Below are 14,966 nucleotides of genomic sequence, written 5' to 3' on the forward strand. Positions count from 1 at the left end.
TGACATGAAATATTTTTAAATTATTTTTTAGCCCAATCAGAACAATTCACTTGAAAATCAGTATTGGCCCATTCACCTGAATTGTTGGCCAATACCGATCTATACTGACAACATTGGAATGAACTCCCTATAATTTCTCTATAGCCTTTTGAAAGTGACTAAGAGAAAGGAATCATTTCCTGTTAGGTTTGTCGAATTAAAAGAATATTCCACGGAACCAAAGTTCTCGTGATCAGCATCAGCATCATCTCTCTCACCATCATAGTCTGGAATACTCATACTGCAGTCTTCTAAAGCAACATATTGAAGTGTGGCAGCTGATTCAAACTGGTAAAAAGAAACACCTCAATGTACAGTAAATGACTGAACTCTGCAATACATTGAACTTTGCAGACTTAATCATTCTGAAATTAATGAGAAAGATACTGAAGAGGTTGAAGAATCAGTCATCCAGAGGCAGCTTTTCATCTTTGGGTGCACGACAGGCAGCCTTCTTCATCTCCAGGGCAGTTTTGTAAGGTGGAGCAATAGGTGGCTGAACAGGATCTAGGCTCTGGTATGAACCTCCTGCAACGGCCGGAAGGGGATACAAGTGATCAGAGTCATAGCCCCTCAGATCCCCACAAGCCAAGAATGGGATGTAAACCTTGTTTGGTCCTTTCAACCAACCACTACTGCTGTCACGGGCCTATTTCCTTCAATGAGTCAGCGCGGTGCGACGGTCCTTCCTTACCGCCGCAAGCCTACTCGTCAGCTCGTTTGCCGGTCGCGGAAGCTTGTAATCAGAGTGCAAGAGAGCAAGAGAGAATAGAGGGAGAGAAATTGCAATCACAAGAAGCAATCACAACGAGGGTGAACAAAAGAAAGCTCAACGTATTTACTTCATTCACAATTTTGCCCGCAGGTTATTACAGTTCAAGTATACGGGCTGTCCCTTCGGGGTATTGATTCACTTGAACCGAGCAACTTACATCAGACTCAACAAAAGCAAAACAGACTCTAAGCGTAATTGTACACTGTAAGTCGCAAGGGAACATGCCCCCCCTTCAAATCATGCGTCGTCCTCGGCACCATCTGTTTCATGGTAAGCCCTGACTTCAGCCGGGTAGCGGCTGTTCATTCGAAATGCAGGCTCCCACGTTGGTTCCACTGTTTCCTCCCACTACACCAAGTATTTCTTCGGTTGTCCCAAGTAGTTGACCTTGTGGCGAAGGATCTGACTGAGGTGCTTCTCGGCCCGTTGTACTGCCGGGGCCCTCTGCATGATAGGAGCGCGTTGTGGCACACTTTGTTCCGGGTCTCCATCATCTGGATGGAACTGCTTGAGGTTGCACACGTGGAACACCGGGTGCACCTTGAAGTCTGGGGGCAGCTCCAGCTTGTATGCCAGCTTGCCCACCTTCTTTGTGATGGTGAAGGGTCCCATTCGAAATGCAGGCTCCCACGTTGGTTCCACTGTTTCCTCCCACTACACCAAGTATTTCTTCGGTTGTCCCAAGTAGTTGACCTTGTGGCGAAGGATCTGACTGAGGTGCTTCTCGGCCCGTTGCACTGCCGGGGCCCTCTGCATGATGGGAGCGCGTTGTGGCACACTTTGTTCCGGGTCTCCATCATCTGGATGGAACTGCTTGAGGTTGCACACGTGGAACACCGGGTGCACCTTGAAGTCTGGGGGCAGCTCCAGCTTGTATGCCAGCTTGCCCACCTTCTTTGTGATGGTGAAGGGTCCCTCATACTTTCTGAGTAGTTTGCGGTGCCGCCCGCGGAAGATGCCTGTGCGACTAAGATATAACTTCACCAACACTTGGTCCCCAACTTGGAACCCTACGGGCCGACGGTGTTTGTCCGCCAACTTCTTCATTCTCTTTGCCGCTTTGTGTAAAAATGCATTCGCCAACTCATTTTGTTTGTGCCAGTCGCGAACAAACTGATAGGCGAATGATGGCCTTCCCTTTTCTTGTGTGGCAAGAGTGTGCGGGGTCAGTGGCTGCTGCCCCGTGGCTATCTCGAACGGACTGTGGCCTGAAGACTCGCTCTTCTGCAGATTATAATAAAACTGTGTCACATCAAGGAGCTTCACCCAATTTTTCTGATTGACACTAACAAAATGCCTAAGGTACTGCTCCAGTATCCTGTTGATACGCTCTGTCTGCTCATCTGTCTGCGGATGGAAGTTTGTTGAAAACAGCAACTCAGAGTCAAGTAGCCAAAATACTTCACGCCAGAACTTGCCCGTAAAGCGAGCATCGCGATCACTCACAATGCTCCTTGGTATGCCCCAGTGCTTCACCATATGTTTTACGAACAACTCTGCAGTCTTCTCTACAGGGCACTCCTTGAAAGCTGGGATGAATGTGACATACTTTGAGAAACGATCCACCACAACCAAAATAGAACTGAGACCATCTACTTTCAGCAGACTAACAATAAAGTCCATGAAGATGCTATCCCAAGAACGTTCTGGAATTGGTAGAGGCTCAAGGAGACCGGCAGCCTTCTGGTTTATCCCCTTATCTTGCTGGCAGGTGAGGCATGTCCGCACATACCCCTCAACGTCGTCTCTCATTTGCTGCCAATAGTAGCCGTGCTCAAGAAGTGCTAAGGTCTGCTCCTGACCAGGATGGTCGGCCCATAGTGTATCATGGCACTCCTTGAGTAGCTCTCGACGAAGGCTTCCCCACCGTGGTACAAAGATGTGCCCCCCTTTTGTTACGAGGAGGCCATCTTGTAGCCAAAATCGTCGAGTCTTCCCTGCCTGCGCTAGAGAAACAAGGTGTTGTGCGATAGGATCCTCCTGCGTACCCTCGCGAATGCGGCTCAGCAATGCACCCTCCAAATGCACTTCAGAAGACTCTGCGCGCGCAGCTGCCAGTTCAGCCCTACGGCTCAGGGCATCTGCCACAACATTGGTCTTTTCAACCTTGTACTCCAAGGCAAAGTCGAACTCAACCAAAAACATCTGTCATCGAGCTTGTTTAGGCGTCAACTTCTTTTGTATCTGAAAATAGCTCGTGGCCACATTGTCCGTCCTGACGACGAACTCGGCACCCAAAAGGTAGTGCCACCAGGTCCTGAGGCAATACACAATGGTGGTCATCTCACGTTCGTGCACTGTGTAGCGTCTCTCTACATCCTTCAGCTTGCGACTCTCATATGCCATCGGATGACCATCTTACATAATAACTCCGTCAATGGCAAAGTCTGGGGCATCAGTGTGGACTTCAAAGGGTCTCGAATGATCAGGCAGTCGCAACACTGGCTCCCTCATTAAGGCTTTCTTCAAGCCATCGAAGGCATCTTGGCACGCTCCTGTCCAGAGCCATACCCGATTCTTCTTTAACAAATCTGTAAGGGGCGCAGCAATGAGGGAATAACCTTCGATGAAACGCCGATAATAGTTTGTCAAACTGAGGAATGACCGCAATTCTGGCACTTTGCTTGGCGAAACCCATTCCTGGATGGCCCTTATCTTCTGTTCATCCATACGCAGCACACCACGCCCCACAACGTGGCCAAGGAAGTTGATCTCCTCCTGCCCGAAGAGACACTTCTCTCGTTTGACACAGAGGTCATTCTCCTTCAGCACCTAAAATACTGTTCGCAAGTGCTCGACATGTTCCTTCATGTTGCTGCTGTAGATCACGATATCATCCAGGTAGACTACCACAAACTTGTCTAAGTAAGGGTAGAAGATCTGGTTCATTAAAGTCGTGAACGTGGCTGAAGCATTTGTCAACCCGAATGGCATTACTAGAAATTCGTAAGCACCATAGCGGGTGACGCAAGTTGTTTTCGGCTCATCACCTTCGGCAATCCTCACCTGCCAGTAACCCGATCGCAGATCTAGCTTGGAAAAGATACGGGCACTGCCTAGCTGATCAAACAAGTCCGCTATCAATAGCAATGGGTACTTGTTCTTCACCGTGACCTTGTTCAAGGCACGATAATCCACACATAACCGTTTAGAGCCATCATGTTTCATCTGGAAAAGGACCGGGACACTAAATGGGGTTTTTGATGGACGAACAATGCCTGTGTCCAACATCTCGTCTAGCTGCCTGCGCAGCTCCTTCAGCTCAGCTGGCCCCATACGGTATGGAACCATTGCAGGAGGCTTCGCTCCCGGAGTCAACTCAATCTTATGGTCGACCTCGCGTCTTGGCGGAAGACGCTTTGGCAATTCCGGGGGCATCACCTCCCGAAACTCCTCCAATAGTGGGGGGCTAGGGTCGGCGGCACTGCTGCTTCTACCTTCCTTTCATCCGCACGCACTGCAACTAAGAATGTCTGCTCCCCATGCTTGACACCCTTCTTCAGTTGCATTGCCGATAACACGGAAGACTTGCCTTTCTGTGTAAGGCACTGCACAGTGTGTGACAGGTCTGACCCCATGATCGTCAACGTGTTAAACTTTGGCAGCATCATAACATTCTGGCTTCGCAGAAACTCCATACCCAGAATCACCTTGAAATCGTCTAGGGGCACCACAGAGAAGTTGGCTTTGCCGACCCAACTCCCCACTTGAGTAGCCACATCTCTTGCTTCACCAAGGATAAGCTTGGCCTCAGAGTTTACCGTTTTAATAGTCCTCTGCTTTGGCCCAGTTTTCAAGCCCAATCGCCCTGCCTCTTCCTGAGAGACAAAGTTGTGTGTGGCCCCCGAGTCTACCATTGCTGAAGTAGATTTTTCATTCATAATGACTTCTACGTACATAAGTTCCTTACTGACCTGCATGTTCTTAAATGCGCAACTTATAGCTGCGTTAATCGATCGCATGGCCCCCATCCTTGGTTGCATGATCTCAATGTCACTGCATTCAGTATCGCTGCATTCTTCCCGTGCAGCATTGGCTTGCCCGTCGTCCTTTACAAGGCGCTTTAGGCAGTGCCTAGCGATATGTCTATCGCCGCAGAACCAACATGTCACAACCGCACCCTTGTTGTTATGCTTTGTGAAGTTCTGTTTCTTTTCGGATTGATGGCGTGTCGACGCCTCACATTTATCATTGCGTTGTTCATCCTTCTTGCCTCTGTGGTCAGGCTTCTTCCCAACTTTGGTTGATGAGTGAGAGTGATGGGTGAGAGGCTTGCGCTGAGTGTCAACTAAGTGCTCTGCCGCCACATATGCATCTTCCAAAATACGGGGGTTGCTCCTTTCCACTTCAGACTGTGCCCATGGTTGAAGTCCCACAATGAACCAGTTGAGCATGTCGTCTTCTAGCATGTTAGGTATCTCCAGCATAAGCTTCTGGAACGTTCTGACATAATCTTGCAACGAACCAGTGTGTTTGAGCTCATGAACCATCCAGTAAGTCTGTCTCTGCGCATTTCTTGGCATGAAGTAGTTGCACAACTCTACTTTGAAGTCATCAAAAGTGTCTATCACACATTGACCCCTCTCCATGTCATTGCGCTTCCGCCTCCACCAAACGATAACATCCCCATCAAGTAAGGCCGCTGCAGCCTTGATCCTCAGATCTTCGAGGGTCACATTCTAGATATCTAAGTAGTCTTCTACTTGAAACAAGTTCTCAATGGTCTTGCTGTCGCGAGAACCATTGAATTTTGCGAGTCTAGGTACATCAATTTTTGATAGTCTCTCACCGTTTCCGCCATTTAGGGTCACTTTCCGCTGCAACGTATGGTTCTTCAACTCAAGATCAGTCACTGTAGTCGTCAATGACGTGACCTGCCCCATTAGTAAGTTCACCTGCTCTTACAGGCTCACCACCACATCATTCAATCCATTGAATGATTCACATGCACGTGAAATCGCTTCATCATGCGAAGTCACATCTTCTACCAGCTTGTTAACAGTTGCAGCCAACTCTTCTTGGTCCTGAGGTGAACCCATCTTTTCAGCTTCGGCAACTGTCTTGCCTTTGGTGTTGCGCAAGTGTTGATAAGGCGCCACGATGTCTTGCTCACAAATCACAGTCTGTCGGCGTGTCTGTTGACACCGACTCCGGAGTCCCTTCCCCAGCACGAGAACGGGCTCTGGTACCACTTGTCACGAGCCTATTTCCTTCAATGGGCCAGCGCGGCGCGACGGTCCTTCCTTACCGCCGCAAGCCTACTCATCAGCTCGCTTGCCGGTCGCGGAAGCTTGTAATCAGAGTGCAAGAGAGCAAGAGAGAATAGAGGGAGAGAAATTGCAATCACAACGAGGGTGAACAAAAGAAAGCTCAATGCATTTAATTCACAATTTTGCCCGCAGGCTATTACAGTTCAAGTGTACGGGCTGCCCCTTCGGGGTATTGATTCACCTGAACCGGGCAGCTTACATCAGACTCAACAAAAGCAAAACAGACTCTAAGCGCAACTATACACTGTAAGTCGCAAGGGAACAACTGCAGTCTGCAAAGTAAATTTCCAGCTTCATAAAGCTTCCCAGGAAAATTAATTGTTTTCATCGTTGTTGTCACAATTGGTTTCTGAACCGAATCATCTTTCTAAATGATTCAATGAATCAGCTGATTCAGAATTGAATCTAATAGTTCTTAATGTGCCTTTTTACATTTTTTATTTTAAAAAAAAGTTCAAAATCATAAAAAAAAACAGAAAACTATAAAAATGCAGAAATAAAGTAAATGATCTCTTATGAGGTCCAATCAAATTCTAAAACATGCATTTAATGGCTAAACAATAAAAAACTAAAAAATAGAAGAAAAACCAATTCAGCCAATTTTCTAGAAAATTGGTGATCTGATTTGATTCTAATCGGTTGATTCAATTCTAATAGATTGGTTTTCATTTTGGCTTAACCAGAGAGAGAGAGAGAGAGAGAGAGAGAGAGAGAGAGAGAGAGAGAACCTGATACATCACCAGAAGGGCTGCCAACTTTTTCAAGAAGTCGGTATAGATCTTTTGGATTAAAACCATCTGGAGGACTGTAATTCACACAAACTACAAAAGCCTCTGCATTGCAGAACATACCACATTCTCTAATAAACAATGAGAAAGGGACCAAAGAAAAAAAAAGGCACAACTACAATGGTGTCTAATACATTAATCAGAATGCCAAGAAGGTAATAGAATTGATTAACCTATGCTAGAATTGCGGCTGCTCTTAGGCCTAGCAGTAGTAACAACAGGAAAAAATAGCTCCAGCTGCAAAATCCAACGAGGGCATCATGTCAGACATCAAATACAAGCAAGGAAATTACCGCAGCCTCATTGTGAGAAGTGATGTGGTGACAGACAAGAACCTATAGAACAAGGTTACATTGAAGGATGCCAACTTTACAAAACAAGGGAATTTGAAGATTTTAAAAAGACAAATCCACAGAAAAAGCTGACACCACACATGGCCTGTCATGGGACATGCATACTATCCCTTATCTCCCCATCAATACGATTGGCCATGGACAAGGACTCATTATATATGAATGAACATGGTCAAAGTTGTGTGGGATACTATGTCCAACCAAATCTGTCCAAACTCCAAACTCAAGATGGATGTCATGACGAAGAAATCATCCCTTCTACGTGCATTTATCATTCATACTTTATCACGAATTCTTACTCTTCAGATGATTTTCATACTTTCTCCCCAGTCTTGCAAATCTCACGCATTGGCATCAACAATGCCTCTACCCCCACCCCCATCTTGCAAAATCTGATATAATACATGGCAGTATAAATTATCAAGTTTTATTTTTCAAAATAAATAAACAGGTCAGAAAATCATTTTCCACTTCAAAAAAACATCAGCACAGGGCATGGGGTGCATGACAAGAGGTGAAGGGATCTAGACTATGGTGTATGCCTAGGGCAAGCCCAAAGGAAGTCACCGCAAATGTTCTGGAAATGTTAACTTGATATAAAAATGAGAGATTTTTCTTGAGGAAAAAATAGAAAAAAGATGCAAGCCTTCATATGTTGTTTTTCTAGAATACATGCACATTGTGAGCCATAATTCACCCATCTTCTTCCTGTTTTTTTTTCTTGCTTTATTATACCTTCCAGATACTTCTTTCCATACATGTTAATCATTTCATAGGAATACCTTTCACCAAAATATTTTTCACAAAATTGTGAAGGGCACAGATTTGAAACCCAATGGGGAGGGGTCAGAACTGAGATCCTCAGATCTGAGAAAGATCCCTCAGATCAGAGATCTGAGGTATCAATGCACCCAGAAGAGAAAGCATCACGCATACAACCATTAGACATGTGAGAATAGAATAAGAGTGAATAATCCAGGAAAATGAGGGCCTAAATTTCTGAAGACTTCAAAGGAATATGGGTGGATATGGATTTGACCATGCAGCATACTGTGCATAATAAAAGTCAGCATTTTCAAGCACTTTGCCCTAAATTTGAGGTATTCATACTCTTTCCTATAGTTAAACGCAAAAGGGTATGCCTAGATTCAGAAGAAGTTAATCTTAACCACCTCATTTGCATGCATGAAAATGAATATCCTATACATTACAATAAAAGACCAAAAGGGGAAGGGGAAAAGTAGAGAGTGCATTAATTAGTGTAACTGTAAACATCACAAGAATCACATGTATTTTCACATCTTTTAAAACTAGTGTGGGAACTTGACTTTTTAGTTATTTCTAGAAGTTATTTTACAAGAAAGCATGGACCATATAGCGATAACAAGAAGTTAGGATTCCCTTCCATTTTTACATGCAAGTCCCTGGACGCTTATTTAACCCACACCCACAACCCCTAGGACATTCTATTTCTGTCAAAAGAGTGACAACCCTTCAAAAGGATAAAAAGCTATTAAACCAAGCCTAAGCACAGCCCTAGTCCCATAGCATTCTTTGATAAGTCTTTGGTATGGAAACATGCCTTTTCTCCAGCAGGGCCATACCCATACCATGAGGATATGCAACTAGGACCCCAACCTCACTTAGAGGTAAGTCAAGTCTGGAACCCAGGATCAGTCAAGTCTACCTAATCATACAGCAAAAACAGAAATAGAAATTATAAAGCACAAACAAGAACCAAGCACCAATTCATGCAATTGACATGGCATAAGGAATTCGAGTGTCATACTTGACAGTAAAGTAGGCTTGTATCTTTACCCCAAAATATCTTTGCAATAAATCTCCCCCCAACTCGCAACACGAGTAATGATAGTAAGATCCTGCAAACAAAAACAAGATGATAACTTAGTGTCCAACAAGTATCGAACACTTCTAATCTGATGCATGCAATCTACCTTTTAAGAAGGCATCTGGAAATAATGAAGTCCTTAACCAAATAATTGATCTCATTGGAAATGATAAGCCATTTAGTAACTGACAGCAATTAAGAGTTCGTTCAGATTGATATTAAACATATTTGAAATTAGTCATTCAGCCAAGGGTGCTTGATGGAAACTCGCCAACTGGGGCCTGCCTTTGTGTAAGTAGATTTCAACCAAAGCAAAAAGTGTTAATTAGAATTCCTACTCAGGTAATACAGGACTCATGATACAAAAGGTCCAAAACATGTATAAAGCCAAAAGGCTGTGACGCGACCCAAAATGCCTGACCAGAAGGGAGTCCTTGAAGGAGCGAAAGTGTTAATTAGAAATCCTACTCAGGCAATACAGGACTCATGATACAAAAGGTCCAAAACATGTATAAATAGATGGTCTATAATCTACATTCTACTAGCATAGTTCAAGAATGGGAGAAATACCAAAGATGCTAATGACTGAAAGTCCACCAAACATAATTTTAAAGAAAAATAATATTAAGAAGTCGTTACTAAAACTACAAAACTGCAAGTATGCACCATTTTCAATAAGTTGGCTGGACGGTAGCAATATAATCCAGAAGAGAAAAGGCAAATGGATGTGAAATCTCAGGTTCCCCTCTCAGAAACGTTTCTTGCGTGCATGAAGCATGTTCAGAATGTAAACTCCCTCACAAGTTCAACAGTCCATCATCACCGACAATCCAATTATTGTGAGTCATAAGATTGAATGAGCCAATAAGCAAAGACTTCTTACAGAATTCAGTTTGCCTTCCTCATGAAGGGGGAAAATATGGCATGTAAGGGAATATTAGTGTTGGTTTATATTCATGACTTGGATATCATTGTAGCCGCTGAGATTATATTTTGCAGTGAAAGGCTTGATGTTATTATAAGTTTTTCATCTAACAAAATTACTCAATCTTTACCAAAAAATATAGAATACAACAAAAAGGGGAAAAGCTGGATAACAAGAAGTTGCTCTCACCGCTAAGATAAGCTGGGACTGGACATACTCATCCGTGTCATGAAGTCCAGTAACTGCAACCAAAATAATATTTGAATGGCACTGGTAGTTTGGAATTTGACAAATGCAATAAACAGCCAAAGTATCTCACCATCAGGAGCACCATCACATACTACCATGTCAGCTTTGCATCCATCAAAATGTTTGATAACCTGATAAGGGCATTGCATGTATAAGGTATTCCACATTATTAAATCCCATGAATAAACCTTAGGAACTAAAAGAGAACAGGAAGAGAGTACATCCACATCTCACAAGTAAACTAATACGACAGGTTGCATCCAGTGAGCCAGACATATCACATATCATGAGAGAGAGAGAGAGAAATGCAATATTAGGAGTGGTTTCAATCCATGGTTGCCTGTGTCAGCAGAAAGTCCAGGTGGTGGTCCATTATTCCATGAAAAAACAGAGGAATTCAACCACTTACCACACACACACACACACATGTGCGCACAGAATTACACCATAAAAGCATCATAAGACTTGCATTCTTACCACTTCAGCTGTCCCGGGCATTGGTAATATCACCCTGCACTTGAATAACATTGTTGGGGCCATTGGTTGCAGATCAATAGCAACAAGGGGAAGTTCCATGTCCTTCCTGTGGAAATATCATAACCTGGTTAGAAATTGAATCAGAATAATGTGGTTTTCAAAAAGATTACTTGTTTACAGGATGCTAAGCAACCAAAAGGATTTGCTCTTTCCCTTTTCCTACAGGATTCCCGATTATTACTTTATCAAATTCCCATTTGCAAGATGTTGACCAATTATGGGATATAATAGGCCTCCCATAATAGTACCAAAGATGATGAGGACATGAAGCCCTAAGCCTTGGTTCCTGAAAATTTTAAGGAATTTTTATTTTATTCCAAGAGCTCATTCATTCGAACAATCACTTCCTAGCCATGTCACAATTTCCTTAAAGAAAATTTCCCATCCATTATACAGGAACACTATATCATGAGTACGGCAGAGATCTTAAACATGTGAAGTCCATAGTTGCCAGAGAGGGGAGCAAAAACAGGAAGGAAACAGAAAGAGTGAATTCAATACCAAGACTAACTTCTTTATCTGGAGTGCTCTTTTTTTATTGAAGCGTTGGTACTATCAAAAGCAGGAAGTAGCAATTCTAAAGCTTGAAAGGATTTGGGAAGCAAGAAGCAAGAGGGCATCGGCAAGGAGAAATTTAGAAAGCGGAATAGGATTCTCTGTGAGGATATGGAGAAATGAGGAAGGTAAAGGGGAAAAAACTATTTAATGCATGAATATTGTAACCTATAAGCCACAATTCATAAAATAATTGCTTCAAGAATCCCAATTCCCTAATTTAAAGAATCATGTTTCTTGAATATGAGAAATTAAGAATCCTTACAGTAGAAACCCAAAATTCCAGACTGCTTTGCGACTTCCCACTTTTGAGTCGGGCTTCCTAGGAGGCAGGATTCCCACTCTGTCTAAGTGCTTCCAGCAACTATGGTGAAGTCTAGTAGCACTCAATATAAAATATCTAAATAATAGTGTGATGAAAGCTGAAGTTTTTGTTAGAGAGAGCATTATCCAGTGTTTGACTTCTTCAAGGATTGCAAGTAAACGAAGGTAGCTCACAAGGAAAGAAAGATCGACTCCAGAAACCCATAAAAGAAAAAAAGAAAATCACTCTATACCATTCAAGAAAAAACAACTTTAATCAACCACTGAAATCAATAAATGAAAAATATGTTGGGTCCTGAGGGTGGCAAATGGGTCTCACACATGAAACTCAAGTGTTGAATCCTGAGTTAGATTCTAAGTAATGGATCTGAAATATGATTCTAAGTAATTAGATTCAATGACCAGCTTACGTAGTTGAGTTATGAACAGTATAAGAGTGGTGGCCCCCACATCACATTGGATTTTTAGGTTTGGAAATCCAATAAAATGATTATGACAGGGTAACGGCTATCTAAGGAGGATAAGTATCTCAGCCCCTGCCTCTGCAGGATGACAGAGAGCTCGATAATTTCATTGAGGAATCTCTTCCTAAAGCAGGTCGTTAATCTATTACCTATTTCCTTCTCTATCACTAAAAACTCATATTCACTGCGTACACTACGGTCCTAAATCCTTCAATAGTATCAGAGCCAGGTTCCATCGGCACAGATCATTGACATCGATCATCGCCTAGAATTGTCGATCGATGCTGAGAAAGGTGGAGTTGTTGGAGGCCCGCATTGCTACCCACATTAGGGACAACAAAGAACCCCTCTGTCATATGGTCGTCGGTCTCCGACAATCCCTCCTGATAGGGACAGAGGAGGAGGAGACCCCTGCAGCAAGTCTGCCTGTTGTCGGAGTCAGAGCCACCGAACAGGTGGTTCTAGGTAAGAAGTTTAAAAAAAAAAAAATTGAAAAGGGGACCCTTTTTTCTTGTGCAGGCAGCCTTTTGCTGCCAGGGTCAAGTGTTGCGAATGACATTTCCGCCGATCAGTGGTCCCTTGTGGCCTACCGGGATAGAGATTGTGATGGTGCAATAAGGCGGTAGAATAAAAAAAATGAGAAGAAAACCCTCTTGTGGATGCCACCACCACAAGATGGAGTTCGTCGAAGCTAGTTGAAACCTGGCCTCGAACGCTTGGCTCACGTGGTTCAAGGGTGAGTTTACAGCAGCGAACACCATCATCGACATGCTCTGCCACCTTCTTTGGTTCATCAACAACCCCAATCATCAGCCAAAATATGACCAGATGGGGAGCTAACGAAGATGAAAGAGAAGGATTTGAGGATCTCCAACGTTTGGCCTTTAGGGCCACAAGCAAAGACAGAAGTGATAAGCGACAAAGTTGCTTCTACAAAGGGAGGCAGTTGTGCCCTATGCCATGAGAGGAGGGGTGACCATTTTCGTCAGGTGGTTACGCTGGAATCACAATGGCAACCGCTGAGGAAAAAGCAGTGGAGATTGCTCACTCCATCTTCCCTCTTGCAAAAAGGGGGGAATCTCTAATCGGGCCCCTCTTATGGATGAAAAGAAAAAAAAAGGGGGGAAGTTAGGGTTTGAAGAAGAATCTAGAACCTACTCAGTTTTTTTTAGCTTTAGTTTTTTTTTAAAAGTGGTTTTTACCAAACTGCCCCTTCCTTTTCTATTAATTATGCCTATGCTTTTTACATAATAGGGGCTTTATTTCTGGAAAATTCCAGAAACATACCTATTATCTCTACTCTTTTACTGGTTTCCGTTAAATCAAATTTTTCATTCCATAAATTTTTTTATTTTATTAATTGACTTTATTTAATATTTTGGATTTCAAAACCATATTTAAATTTTAAATGAAGTGACTATATATAATCCAAATTATTTCAAATCCACATTAAATTCTTTTAAATACTAATTTATCATACTTATCTAAATTTCTTTATCAAAAATACCATTTTCACTAAAATTAATTTCGAAAGCGATTTCCACTAGGGTCAACAGGACATAGTCGTTTTGAATTTTTTTTCTAAAATCTAACCTATTTATTTCATAATTTTCTTATTATCAATATCTATTTATTATTTATAAGAATGTTCATGAAAAAATCACAAAAAATTACAGGTATTACATTCAACCCCTCTTAAAAAAAATTGCCCTCAAAATTTAACTAAGGTTACAATCGAATAGGCTTGGATATTTTGCTTTCATCTCTGCTTTTAACTCCTACGAATATTCTTCGAGTCCATGGTATTGCCATCATACCTTCACTAAGGGAATCGTCTTATTTCACAACACTTGTTCTCGTCGGTTCCAAACCTTTATCGGACGTTTCTCGATCGTGAGATCCGTCTATACTTTTACTTCGTCATACTGGATAATATATATCGAATCTGACACATATTTTCTCAACATTGATACATGAAATACATCATGGATATTCAAGAACTGAAGTAGAAGTGCTAATATGTAACCTGCGCCTCCAATCTTTTTGAGAATATGGAAAGGTCCTATATACATCGAACTTAGCTTACCCTTTTTGCCAAACCAAAACACACTCTTGGTTGGTGAAACCTTAACATATACGTGATCCCCGATTTCAAAAGTGACTTTACGATGCTTTGGATCTGCATAGCTTTTCTGATGACTCTAAGTGATCAAAAGTCTCTTCTGTATCAATTGCATTTGGTCAGTGCAGTGTTGTAAGACTATTGGCGACTCGATAGCTTGATCACCAACCTCACTCCAATATACAGGAGACCTACAAGTTCTCTCATATAAAGCCTCATATAGAGCAATATCGATGCTCGAATGATAGTTGTTATTATAAGCAAACTTGGCTAGCTTCAAATGTTTACTCAAATCACCCTTCCATTCTAATGCACAAACACACAACATGTCTTCTAGCATTTGGATCATCCTCTCCGACTGTCTGTGGGTGAAAAGTTATGCTATAACTTAAGCTTTGTCCCCAAAGCTTTATGAAGTTGTTCCCAAAACTTGGATGAAAATCTTGGATCTCTATCTGAAATGATCGAAACAGGTACTCCATATAACCTAACGATCTCCTCTAGATACAAGTCTGCTAGACTCTCTAAAGTTTGATTCGCCCTTGTCGGTAAGAAGTATGTTGACTTCATAAGACGATTCACTATGACCCATATAGTGTCATACTGGTGTCATGTCTTGGGCAAACCTACCACAAAATCCATGGTAATGTCTTCTCACTTCAATTACAATATCTCGATCTATCTTGACCTGCTGGCATACTAAGCATTTCGACACA

At 42.5% G+C, this 14,966-nt stretch overlaps 1 pseudogene across 1 annotated transcript; it reads right to left on the reverse strand.

The window, feature by feature from the left end:
- Nucleotides 1-442: 442 nt before the first annotated feature.
- LOC149821490 (uncharacterized) lies at nucleotides 443-13,172 on the reverse strand (annotated as a pseudogene). The gene is made up of 9 exons (XR_016426385.1): nucleotides 12,831-13,172; nucleotides 10,726-10,831; nucleotides 10,319-10,379; nucleotides 10,189-10,241; nucleotides 9,015-9,105; nucleotides 7,046-7,109; nucleotides 6,813-6,917; nucleotides 1,929-2,038; nucleotides 443-646 (listed from the first exon to the last, which is right to left on the reverse strand). The product of XR_016426385.1 is annotated as an uncharacterized LOC149821490 (transcript).
- Between the last annotated feature and the right edge of the window lie 1,794 nt (nucleotides 13,173-14,966).

This window comes from Nuphar pumila, chromosome 12, assembly GCF_984573655.1.
Source record: "Nuphar pumila chromosome 12, dmNupPumi1.hap1.1, whole genome shotgun sequence".
Lineage (NCBI taxonomy): Eukaryota > Viridiplantae > Streptophyta > Magnoliopsida > Nymphaeales > Nymphaeaceae > Nuphar > Nuphar pumila.